This window comes from Sapajus apella, unplaced genomic scaffold, assembly GCF_009761245.1.
Source record: "Sapajus apella isolate SASKATOON/1434 unplaced genomic scaffold, GSC_monkey_1.0 scaffold14, whole genome shotgun sequence".
In the NCBI taxonomy this organism is placed as follows: domain Eukaryota; kingdom Metazoa; phylum Chordata; class Mammalia; order Primates; family Cebidae; genus Sapajus; species Sapajus apella.
The window spans coordinates 28,816,578-28,828,701 of record NW_022436954.1 but is presented as its reverse complement, the minus strand read 5'-3'; positions in this window follow the sequence as shown (position 1 = coordinate 28,828,701).

Here is a 12,124-nt window from a genome sequence, read left to right as displayed (position 1 = left end):
CTCATTCGCTCACCCACTCACCCACTTATTCACTGACTCACGCACTCATTCACTCATTCAGCCACTCACCCACTTACTCACTGACTCACCCACTCATTCGCTCATGTGCTCTACTCTAGCCACATTGTTCTCCTTGTTGTTCCTACAACTTTCCAGCAAACTCCTGCCTTAGGGCCTTTGCTCTGGCTGTGCTTTCTGCCTGGAATATTCTCTTTTACTTACTAAGTCTTTGCTCAAATGTTATCATCTCAATTAAGTCTACCTTGATTGTGCTATTTAATTCTGCAAACCGCCTTCACTTCCAGGCCCACATGCACTAACTTTGACTTACTTCTTCTATCATAACACTTATCTCTTCTAATATTAAGTGATTTATGATATTTTTAGACTCTTTGTATAAATGGAATCCTACGATATGTGGCCTTTTGTGTCTGACTTCTTTTACTTAGTATGTTTTCAAGGTTTATTCCTGTTGTAGCATATTCAGTATTTCATTTTTATTGCCAAATAATATTTCATTGTAGAGATATACCACATTTTGTTTATCCACTCATTCATTGATGGACACTTAGGTTGTTCTACCTTTTGATTATTATGAACAGTGCTGCTATAAATATGCATGTGCAAATTTTTCTGTGGACATATGTTTTTAATTATCTAGGAGTAAAGTTGCTGGATCAATATTTAACTTTCCGAGACACTGCCAATCTGTTTTCCAAATGGTTGCTCCACTTTACTATCTGATCAGTAATGTATAAGGGTTCCCATATCTTCACATCATCACCAACACCTGTTATGAGCATCTGCTCTTTTTTCCCCCAAATCATCTTTTTTTTCCCCCTCAGATCCCTCACTTTTTGCTCTGGCTCATAAAATACCTCTAAATGTTGTTGAAATGTCAAGATTAATTTGAATCAAAGCTTGGGTACTCCCGTGGGGTAAGAGAACCCCACAAGGTTCCTGCTTTTGTATTTGCTCTTCCGACTCACACCCACCAAAAAACTCATTGCTCACTTTCCATTTCAGGTGTTCTTCATCAGATTCAAGCACTGTTAGAGACTGTTTCTGAGAGAGACCCACCGTCTGTCTTTTTGAAGTCAAGCTTATATTTTCTGAATAAAAGAAAATCCAGCTTTAAGCTTCTCTAGCTCTGGTGAGCTTCATTCAGGACTCTTTCTCCTCTGTTTTACAAAAGACCTTGTCAAATACTGAGCTATTTCCAGTCTCTTTCTCCTAGCATCTTCTTCTCTCTCTTTTCCTGTGTTTTTAATCTGCAGATTTTCTACTTGCATTTGGTTGATTCTTCAAGCTTCGTGATTGCATCTTTACACCTAGTCACTTCCTCGGAGACTTTATTTTCTACCCTGGTACTTCCAAATAAGGTCTTTATGGCTCTAACTTATCTTCATGCTGCTATTATTAGAACTTCTTTGATTTATTTAAAAATATCTCGAAACTGTTCCTCAGTGACTAGATACCATTTTATCTTGCAGACAAGAGGCTTCCCCAGAAGAAAATAACACCCTGCATTGCAGGTTTTCTGATCATTTTAAGAAAAACAATCCTAAGATCTTCAGAGAGGTTGTTCAGGATGATGGAGACTGTACCCAGTATAAAGGATGAAGGGGAAGGAATATTAACCAAAGCAGCCTTGACACCAGGACCCAGTCTGTTAAGAAGAACATCTTTTGAAAGTCCCCCAATTCACATGGGAGCCACACTCAACATGCTTTATAGGTGTTGAAACAATCTCAGAGGGGCTGACTGACAGGATCTGACTCTAAAGGTCTTTCTGTTGCATCCTGTTGCTTCCCCAAGTGAGATAATGGGAAGGTGAGCTCTAAGCTGTGGGGTTTCCTCAATCATCCTGAAATACCAACCAAATATATGCATGTATGCATACATAATGGTGTAGGATATATATTGCATGATGAAAAGATGACTTGAAAAAAAAAAAAAAAAAAAAAGCTAAAGTCCCTGAATAAATCTTACGGCTCCCGGCAGCATCTGGACAGAGAATTCCAGAGTCTTCAGCCAGCAGAAGTGACACCGGCTGAGAGCACATCCCTTGGTCCCCAGGATTTCCCATCCAGTGGGAAGGTGGGGAATCCCCAGCAGAGCTAGAGCCAAGCTGTATAATGTGTGGGGCTCTTGCTGGGTGTGACTGGCACATTCTCTCTTTCCCTGCCTGTCTTGCTTACCTGAAGAGCTTCTCTGCCTTGCCCCGCCTCACCCCATGTTTAACTTTTCACTCTCCCTTCATTCCTCTGAGTCCTGGCTCCTTACCTCATTTCTTGCATATCTACAGGGGGGCTCCATCTCTCCTCCCCACCCCCAGCATGTCCTTAGTAATAATAATAATAAAATAGCTCACCTGCTGTGAGACGAAGACTTGTGAGTGCTTTACACAGATGAACTCACTTAACCTCTGAAACAGCCCCATCCTATACGCATTCGTATCATCCTTGTGAAGCAGAATTGAGGTCCCCAGAGACTAGGCATTGGCCAAGGGTCACACAATTATCAGAGCTGGGGCATGAACCCACACACACTGTCTGGCTCCGGTGTCTGGTCCTTTAATCATTGTCTGCTGGGCTTCTTTTACCACCTTTGGATTTGATTGAAGCAGCTGAATCTTCGTATAGATTACAAGCGTCTTAAAGCAAGCTTCCCGTTTTCTCTGGATCCCATGATTTCTGCATCTTCATGGCCATGCTTATAACCATGTTGCTTTTAGTTTACATTTCATCTTCAGTGAAAAAAATTAGTGTTTATAAAGTGCTCAACACAGAGCTTGGCCTGCAGAGAGTGCTCAATAAAAGCAGCTGCTATACCCTGTTTTTAATAACTATTATTAATCCTCCCAATCATTGTGAAAACAAGGCTCACAAACAAACTGCACGTATAAGAAAAGGCGTCAAAACCCGAATCCTGGACTATTAGCTACATATTCCACTATCTTTCAACTAAACTGTACGGTTCTTACTGGGTAAATGTAGCCAAGTAAAACATGGTCTTCTACTAGTGTGGATAATACGTTCATTTCAAGATGCCCTCAAATCCATGATCTGTCAGACCCGGTGCAGAGAACAAGCCCTCTGCGTTGCATCTGGGAAAGGGCCTCCTCTGCGGCTCTGCGGGGCTCGCTGGATCTTGTTCTCCTCTCGGGGTTGGAGGACCCCAATCCTGAGTAGCCGCGGGACGAAACCTGGTACAGGGATCCCCAGAGGTCCCTGCGAGTCGCCTCAAAAGCCAGCCTGGAGCCCCGCAGTGGGGCGGGGGAGAATTCTGGGCCCGGGCTTGGGTCCTGGTCCTCCCGGCATCACCTAATATCACCACACCTCTCCTCAAGTTCCCCCGAAGGCATCAAGCCAGGCCCCTCGTCACTGCCTCCCCCGCGCCCCCCTGTCTCTCCTCCTTTCCTCGCCTTCGCGCAGGACGAAGTAGCCAACGATGTCCCGAAAGCTGGGCGTCGCGGCCTCCCCCTCGGCGCCCCTACTCGGCTCACCGGGACCCTGCAGCCCAGGGCCGCAGCCAGGGGCTCCCCACTCCGCGCCTCTAAAGACCCCGGCGTCGAAAGCCGTCCGTCCCGGTCAGCACGGCCACGCGGGCCGGGAGACAGGTCCCAGCGGCGGCTGCCCCCACACCTGCACCCGCGGACACCTGGGCGGAACCCCAAGCCTTCAGCGAGGGGACTTTGGAAGTCAGATTACCTGGATACTGGTTTTCTCCGCATTCATTTCCCTTCGTTTCCCGAGTTCCTCCAAGGGGAATTGAGGCGCAGCGCTTTCAGCGGCGCAACTGGGTTAACTGGGGAGCTCCGGGGACCGGGGCGCGACTGGGGCCTTGCCGCGGGAGGAGCAGGGCCCTGCGGTCAGCGCGGAGCGGTTACCAGGCAGGACCTCAAAGGGAGGGATAGACCGTCCTCCTCCGACCCAGACACCCCTCCCCTCCACAGGGACCCGCCCTCCCCTCCACAGGGGCCCTCCCCTCCACAGGGACCACCCCCCCGAGACCCGCCCCGCTCTCGCCGGTTCCCAGCCCCAGGCGGCGCTATGGTGGCGTCCAAAGCGCACCGACGGACAAGTTAAAGTTCTGCCCACACCACACCCTAAGGGTGGGCTCTTCTGAGGGTCTGTCTGCCCTCGGGAGGATGTGACCGGAAGAAGATTTGATTGAAGCAGGATATTCATAAGGACTACAGGAGTCTTAAAATAAACTGCACCTTTTTTCTGGATTCTATGATCGCTGCATCTTCATGGCCATGTTTATAACCCATGCTGCTTTAGTTTCCATTTCATCTCAGCATTTGCTGAGGTCCTATTGGAACTTTCTTTTTTTTTTTTTCCCCATTTATTTATTTTATTGCATTTTAGGTTTTGGGGTACATGTGAAGAACATGCAAGATTGTTGCATGGGTACACACGTGGCAGTGTGATTTGCTGCCTTCCCCCCATCACCTACATCTGACATTTCTCCCCTTGCTATCTCTCCCCAGCTCCCCACCCCCCACCGTCCCTCCCCTATTTCCCCCCAACTGACCCCAGTGTGTGATGCTCCCCTCCCTGTGTCCATGTGTTCTCATTGTTCAACACCCGCCTATGAGTGAGAACATGCGGTGTTTGATCTTCTGCTCTTCTGTCAGTTTGCTGAGAATGATGGTTTCCAGGTTCATCTGTCTTGAGGCAGACTCCTTAGCAGAAGTTAACAGAATAGCAAGGGTAAGCAGTGCCCCTATGTGGCCAAAATGGTGGTAGGAGAACCAACGAAAAACACAAAGACAAATCGCCGGTTGAGGTTTAGCCTCGCTTTTGCAAGTTTCTCCTGCACCTTCCGCCCGGGAAAGTCTGGCTTTGATTTTGTTTTGGACGCAGTTTATACTCGCTTCTTATCTGTATTCTCTCACTTCATGTTGGAGCCCCAGCTGTGCTCAGATTTGAGTCTGTCCTAGCCATAGAGTACCAGTTCCCTCAAGGAGAGAGGGGGAGTCAAGGACCAACAGGACAGCAGAGTTCAGGGCTTTCTGATGAATTCAAGGAGATTCTTGTTTAATCCATTCTCCATAGGAAACATGGACTCCCGGGAGAGGTTGGTGTGGGCTGTCTGGGAAAGGAAGTTTGGCAGTGTATGTTGGCTGGTGGTGTTCTGCTCTGGCTATCTTAACATCAAGGGGTAGGGAGGTTCTGTCCTCAGACCCAACTGAGTTCCCATCATGCCCCCACCATGCCACCCATCAGTGAGTACAACCTGTAGAAATGGCCGGGCACTGTGGCTCTCGCCTGTAATCCCAACACTTTGGGAGGCCGAGGCCAGCTGATCACGAGATCAAGAGATTGAGACCATCCTGGTCAACAGGTGAAACCCCGTCTCTACTAAAAACACAAAAATTGGCTGTGCATGGTGGTGCCCGCCTGTAGTCTCAGCTACTCGGGAGGCTGAGGCAGGAGAATTGCTTGAACCTGGGAGGTGGACGTTGTGGTGAACCGAGACTGCTCCATTGCACTCCAGCCTGAGCAACATGAGGCAAACTCAGTCTCAAAAAAAAAAAAAAAAAAAAAAGAAAAAGAAATAAATGCCTTGGAGGCTGAAGTCCCCCCAAGTGCTGGGCTTTCAGCTTCTCTTCCCAGAACATCAGATTGACTTAGCTTTGGAATAACTTGGGATTGCCGAGACTGAGCATAATGCTTCCGGTGATACTGCCGGGTAACCTGAAATGGGCTGCCCTCTAGGAGGGTTATCGGGCAGAGTAAGGGTCAGGATGGAAGTCTGCCAGTTTAGCCGAGCCCAATTTATTTTTATTTATTTGTTTAGAGACAAAGTCTCACTCTGTTACCCAGGCTGTAGTGCAGTGGCATGAACTCATCTCATTGCAACCTCCACCCACCAGGCTCAAGTGTTCTCATGTTTCAGTCTCTCAAGTAGCTGGGACTACAGGCACACACCACTACGCCCAGCTAGTTTTTGTGTTTTTGAGAGAGACAGGGTTTTGCCATTTTGGACAGGATGGTCTGGAACTCCTGGACACAAGTGATCCACCAGCCTCAGCCTCCCAATGTGCTGGGCTTACAGGCGTGAGCTACCGCGCCCAGCTAAGAAATTAAGTACATTTTTCTTCTATTTACATTTTGTAAGGGGCAGAGCCAGGATTAGGACCCAGATGTCTAACTCTGGAGGCTAAAAGCTTTCCATGATACCAAGTTGCCTCACCTGAGCCCAATTTAAACTCAGGTGATCCCAGGTACACAGGACTCCAACAGGAGTCATTGTTTTCTTGCTGTTGGACTCCGTCTCAAAAAAAAAAAAAAAAATCAAATGATATAACAAACTACGTTTATGTATATATAGATATTAGGTTGGTACAAAAGTAATTGCGGTTTTTGCATTGTTGGAAGTTGCCATTTGATATTTGAATAAAAGATAAGGGGAGAAAAGATAAAGTTAAGAACATGATTTTTAAATTATTTGCATTTAAGAATGTAAATAAATGTGGTTATGTTATACATCATTTTAATGGGCACTTTATGTTTTTTTTTGCTAATGACTTACTGCTGTTTATTTTAGGTTTATTTTAGATTATGAAAACGATGTTAGACAAAAAGCAAATTCAAGTGATTTTCTCATTCAAGTTCAAAATGGGTTGTAAAGCAGGGGAGACAACTCACAACACCAGCAACGCATTTGGCCCAGGAACTGCTAACAAGCATAAGTGCAGTGGTAAGTCAAGAAGTTTTGCAAAGGAGATGAGAGCCTTGAAGATGAGGAGCGTAGTGGCCGACCATCGGAAGTTGCCAATGACCAACTGAGAGCAATCACTGAGGCCGATCCTCTTACAGCTACACAAGAAGCTGCCGAAAAAGTCAGCATTGTCCATTCTACTGTCATTCGGCATTCAAAGTAAACTGGAAAGATGAAAAAGCTCGGTCAGTGGGCGCCTCATGAGCTGAGCGAAAAGTTTCTAAAAAAACATTGTTTTGAAGTGTTGCCTTCTCTGATTCTATGAAACAGCAACGAACCATTTCTCAATTGGATTGGGATGTGTGATGAAAAGTGGATTTACTATGACAACCGGCAATCACCACCTCAGTGATTGGACCAAGAAGAAGCTCCAAAGCACTTCCCAAAGCCAAACTTGCACCAAAAAAAAAAAAAAAAAGGTCCTGGTCACTGTGTGGTAGGCTGCTACTGGTCTGATCCACTACAGCTTTCTGAATCCCAGCGAAACCATTCCCCCTGAGAAGTATGCTCTGCAAATCAATGAGATGCATGGAAAACCGCAACGCCTGCAGCTGGCATTGGTCAACAGAAAGAGCCCGATTCCTCTCCACAACAACGCCCAACCACATCACACAACCAACACTTCAGAAGTTGAAGGAATTGGGCTACAGCGTTTTGCCTTATTCGCCGTATTCCCCTGACCTCTCACCAGTCAACCACCACTTCTCCAAGCATCTCAGCAACGTTTTGCAGGGAAAACGCTTCCACAAACCAGCAAGATGCAAAAAAATGCTTCCCAAGAGTTCAAATCTTGAAGTATGGATTTTTACACTACAGGAATAAACAAACTTATTTCTCATTGGCAAAAATGTGTTGATTGTAATGGTTCCTATTTTGACGAATGAAGATGTGTTCGAGCCTACTTATAATGATTTAAAATTCATGGTCTGAAACTGCAATTACCTTTGCACCAACCATATATATATATAGAGAGAGTATTTCTAATAAAACATTTTTCCTGCTCTTTCTCCAGTGCCTAGAAGAGTTCCTGGCACATAGTAAGTGCTCAGTAAAACTTGCTGAACTAATGAGTGGGCTCTGTGAATCTTTCCAGCGTTCTGAAAGCTAGCATTTTATAGATAAGGAAACTGAAACATCAAAAACTTAACTTCCCTAAGTCCTACAGCTAATTTCTTTATCTGTAAAATAGGCATATGAATATTGCCTTCTCATTATTACAGGGAGTAAATAAATTACCATATAACACCTTAGGGAGTGTGTCTGGCTCAGTGTTCATGCTCACAATTAACTAACTGTCTGTGGGCCAGGTGCAGTGGGTCATGCCTATAATCCCAGTACTTTGGGAGGCAGAAGCATGTGGATCACCTGAGGTCTGGAGTTCAAACCAGCCTGGCCAACATGGTGAAACCACGTTTCTACTTAAAAAAATACACAAATTAGCCGGGCGCGGTGGCTCAAGCCTGTAATCCCAGCGCTTTGGGAGGCCGAGGCGGGTGGATCACGAGGTCAAGAGATCAAGACCATCCTGGTCAACATGGTGAAACCCCGTCTCTACTAAAAATACAAAAAAACATTAACTGGGCATGGTGGCGTGTGCCTGTAATCCCAGCTACTCAGGAGGTTGAGGCAGGAGAATTGCCTGAACCCAGGAGGCGGAGGTTGCAGTGAGCCGAGATCGCGCCATTGCACTCCAGCCTGGGTAGCAAGAGTGAAACTCCATCCCACCAAAAAAAAAAAAAAAAAAAGACACAAATTAGCTGAGTATGGTGGTGGGTGCCTGTAATCCCAGCTACTCGGGAGGCTGAGGCAGGAGAATCGCTTGAACCCGGGAGGCAGAGGTTGCAGTGAGCCAAGATTGTGCCATTGCACTCCAGCTTGGGAGACAAAAGTGCTGGGATTACAGGTGTAAGCCACCGTGCCTGGCCCGAAAAATTCCTTTCCATTGATGCTTCCATTCAAGCTACCATCCCATTTCTCTCCTTTTACCATCTTTTAAAACTCCCTTTCAAAAAAGTTGGTCTGAAAACTAATCTATGCTGTTAGTAGTAAATAAATCAGTTATTCATCAAGGTATGTGCACTTTGAAATGTACACATATACATATTACTTTAGTGAAAAGTTAAGAGAATAGCTTAACCTCCTCCTCTCCAGTTTTCCTTCCCTTCTCTCCCATTCAATCATTATTCTCCCTTGGAAATTGGCTTCCATACCCAGTGTCAAACTGTGGCCCCTGCTGCATCTCAGATTCCTCACTATACACGGTCACATGCTGTCCTGACCTTGTCCTGTCTCCAGTGTGCACTTGATGCTTCGAGTTCTTCACCCACTTTATGGGTCTTACTTTTCATAGGGCTATCTACACCTGGGCTGCCTTTCTTTGCTATCTCTGCCTGCTAATGTTCTGCCCCCTTATCAAGATCTCACTCAGTTCTGCCCCGTGTCAAGATCTAACGCCTCCTCCTGGAAGTCTTCTCTGGTTTCCCCAATTCTACATCATCATTGCTCACTTAGCACTTCAGGGTAGTTCCTCTTGTGGTCCAGGTACTGTCGGAGGTACTGGAGTACATTCAGCCCTGCATTAGTTATTGGTAATATTAAGTTTTGCTATTTGCCTCACAAGAAATATAGACTCATTTAAGATTTACTTCAAATACTTGAGGTTGTATAAAGGTAACTTCTTACAACCTTTCTATCTGACAATTTACCTTCTGGGAATAGAAAATAGTAATGGATTTTTGACCACTGTTTCTAAGCAAAGCATGCTAGAGCTCATGTCACCCTTTTCTAGTAAGAACTGCGAGTTTGCACTGAATAGTTATAATCAAAATGCATAAAGCTTCCTCCCCTACCCCCACTTAAAGTTCTTTTGTCTAGCGGTCCTGCTGGCTCATCTGAAAGCGCCCTAATTTAGGGACAGATCTTTTTTCCCTTAAAAGGTTTGCCTGGGTTTAACTCCTCCCCTTCTCCCACTTTCTGCAAAGTCAATGGATTTAGCCTTGAGAAGATTCTAAGTATAGCTCTGCCCTCTGTCCGAGGGCAAGTGATGAAAGTCTCCATCTCCCAGTCTGACTCACTAGAGTAAACAGCCTTCTGTAGAAGTTGGGTTATGGACCGTACCCCCTCCCCTGTTTTTCTACCAACAGTACGAATGAGCAACACCAGACTGGACCTCAAGAATATATTTCCAATTGGAATTTCTCTCCTTTGACAGAAAATCGAAAGCAACTACAGTGAAACCTAAGCGTGATTATCTCCGTTGGGCACTGCATGAGCGCTCCTCATTCAACACGGTGCCGTTCGCATCACAGACAAATTATTCTGATCACTTTTATATGTTTATTTTTATTTTGTTTATTGGAAAGATTGACAATGTGTATATTTCTTACAACTTCCCGGCAGATGGCAGTAAAGTGTCTTGTTTTAAGACGTTTACTATATTTTGTTCAGTGTCCATTTACGAAGGAAAAATGAGTCGATATTCAAAATCTACTAACATCATCTGAAAATAACTTCTACTTATAAACAAGAAATCACTTTATCTAATTGGTAGATGAGTATTTAAATTTTTTTAAAAAATCCCTATTGTTATTAGAGCTCTGGCTACTTAATATTTCATACTGCATTTCACATCAGCTGCTGTGTTTGCTGCACCCAAAAGCTACTGCTGTTTCCTGACTTTTTAATAATCGCCATTCTGACTGGCATGAGATGGTATCTCATTGTGGTTTTGATTTGCATTTCTCTGATGATCAGCGATGTTGAGCTTTTTTCATTTATTGGCTGCATAAATGTCTTTTTTTTGAGAAGTGTCTGTTCATATCATTTGCCTTCTTTTTGATGGGGTTGCTTTTTTTTATTGGAAATATAACTACTCTTTTTGCATCAACCAAATGTTGGAATATATTGTAAAGGCATTTATGAAACATAAAATTTTTTAATCGTTGTTGAATATGGGATGGGAAACTTGAGTAGATGCCATCTTGCTACTAAAACTTAGAATATGCAATGCATGTTGATGATATGAATAAAAATGTAGATTGTAAAATGTAAGTCAGAAGTATACTGAAAATATCTTCTTTAAAATGCATTGTTCAGCACAAATTAGCAGTGAAGATAAAATTGTTATATGCAAAATTAGAAATCCAAAGTCAATGTATATCATTCCCTTGAAAGCATATTGTGGGTTTAGAAAATCTTTCATGAAAAATTAATTTATGATATTCACACAAAGGTATTATTGCTGCTAAACAAATTGCAGTTTCTCAACATTGATCCCAATTTCTCCAATATAAAAATACCAGAAAGAAGAGGAAGATCTTTCTTTCTCTTCTTTCTTTCCTTCCTTCCTTCCTTCCTTCCTTCCTTCTTCCTTCCTTCCTTCTTTCTCTTTCTTCCTCTCTCTCCCTCCCTCCCTCTCTCTCTTTCTCTCTCTTTCTTTCTTTCCTCTTTCTTTCTTTCTTTCTCTCTTTCTTTCTTTCTTTCTTTCCTCTTTCTTTCCTTCCTTCCTTCCTTCTTTCTTTCTCTTTCCTTCCTTCCTTCCTTCCTTCCTTCCTTCCTTCCTTCCTTCCCTCCTTCCCTCCTTCCCTCCTTCCCTCCTTCCCTCCTTCCTTCCTTCTTTCTTTCCTTCCTTCCTTCCTTCCTTCCTTCCTTCTTTCTTTCTTTCTTCTTTCTTTCGATGAAGTCTCACCCAGGCTGGAGTGTAGTGGCACGATCTCAGCCCACTGCAATTTCTGCCTCCAGATTCAAGCTATTCTCCCGCCTCGGCCTCTCGAGTAGCTGGGATTACAGGAGTGCGCCACCATATCTGGCTAATTTTTGTATTTTTAGTAGAGATGGGGTTTCACCATGTTGGCCAGGCTGGCCTTGAACTCCTGACCTCAGGTGTTCTGCCTGTCTTGGCCTCCCAAAGTGCTGGGATTACAGGTGTGAACCACAGCACCTGGCCAGTAAAATTTTAAATGTCATTTCTAGAATCAATCCACCTATAATCCCAAATTTATTTCTATTTTTCTCTATATTGGTTACAGTCATATTTTCTTTAAAGGAAAGATTTATATTGAGGAGGGAATAGTATGGTCTTTTCTGTCTTAGATTAGTACTTCTCAAATGTTCCTGTGCATACAGAACACAGGGGATCTTATTAAAATGCAAATTTGTATTCAGTAATTCTAGGTTGGGATCTGAAATTCTGCATTCCTAACAAGCCCCTGGTGATGCTCTGATACGTGGAGTAGCAGGGTTCTAGATTTCACATGTGATTTGAAGAATTACTGTGAATATTACCAAGGCTGGGTAAAAAATGTAAAATTGAAATTGACTGACAAGCACATTAAAGACTTTTATAGATCATTTATCAAAACATGAAGCCCTAAAAACCTGAAGTTGTCTT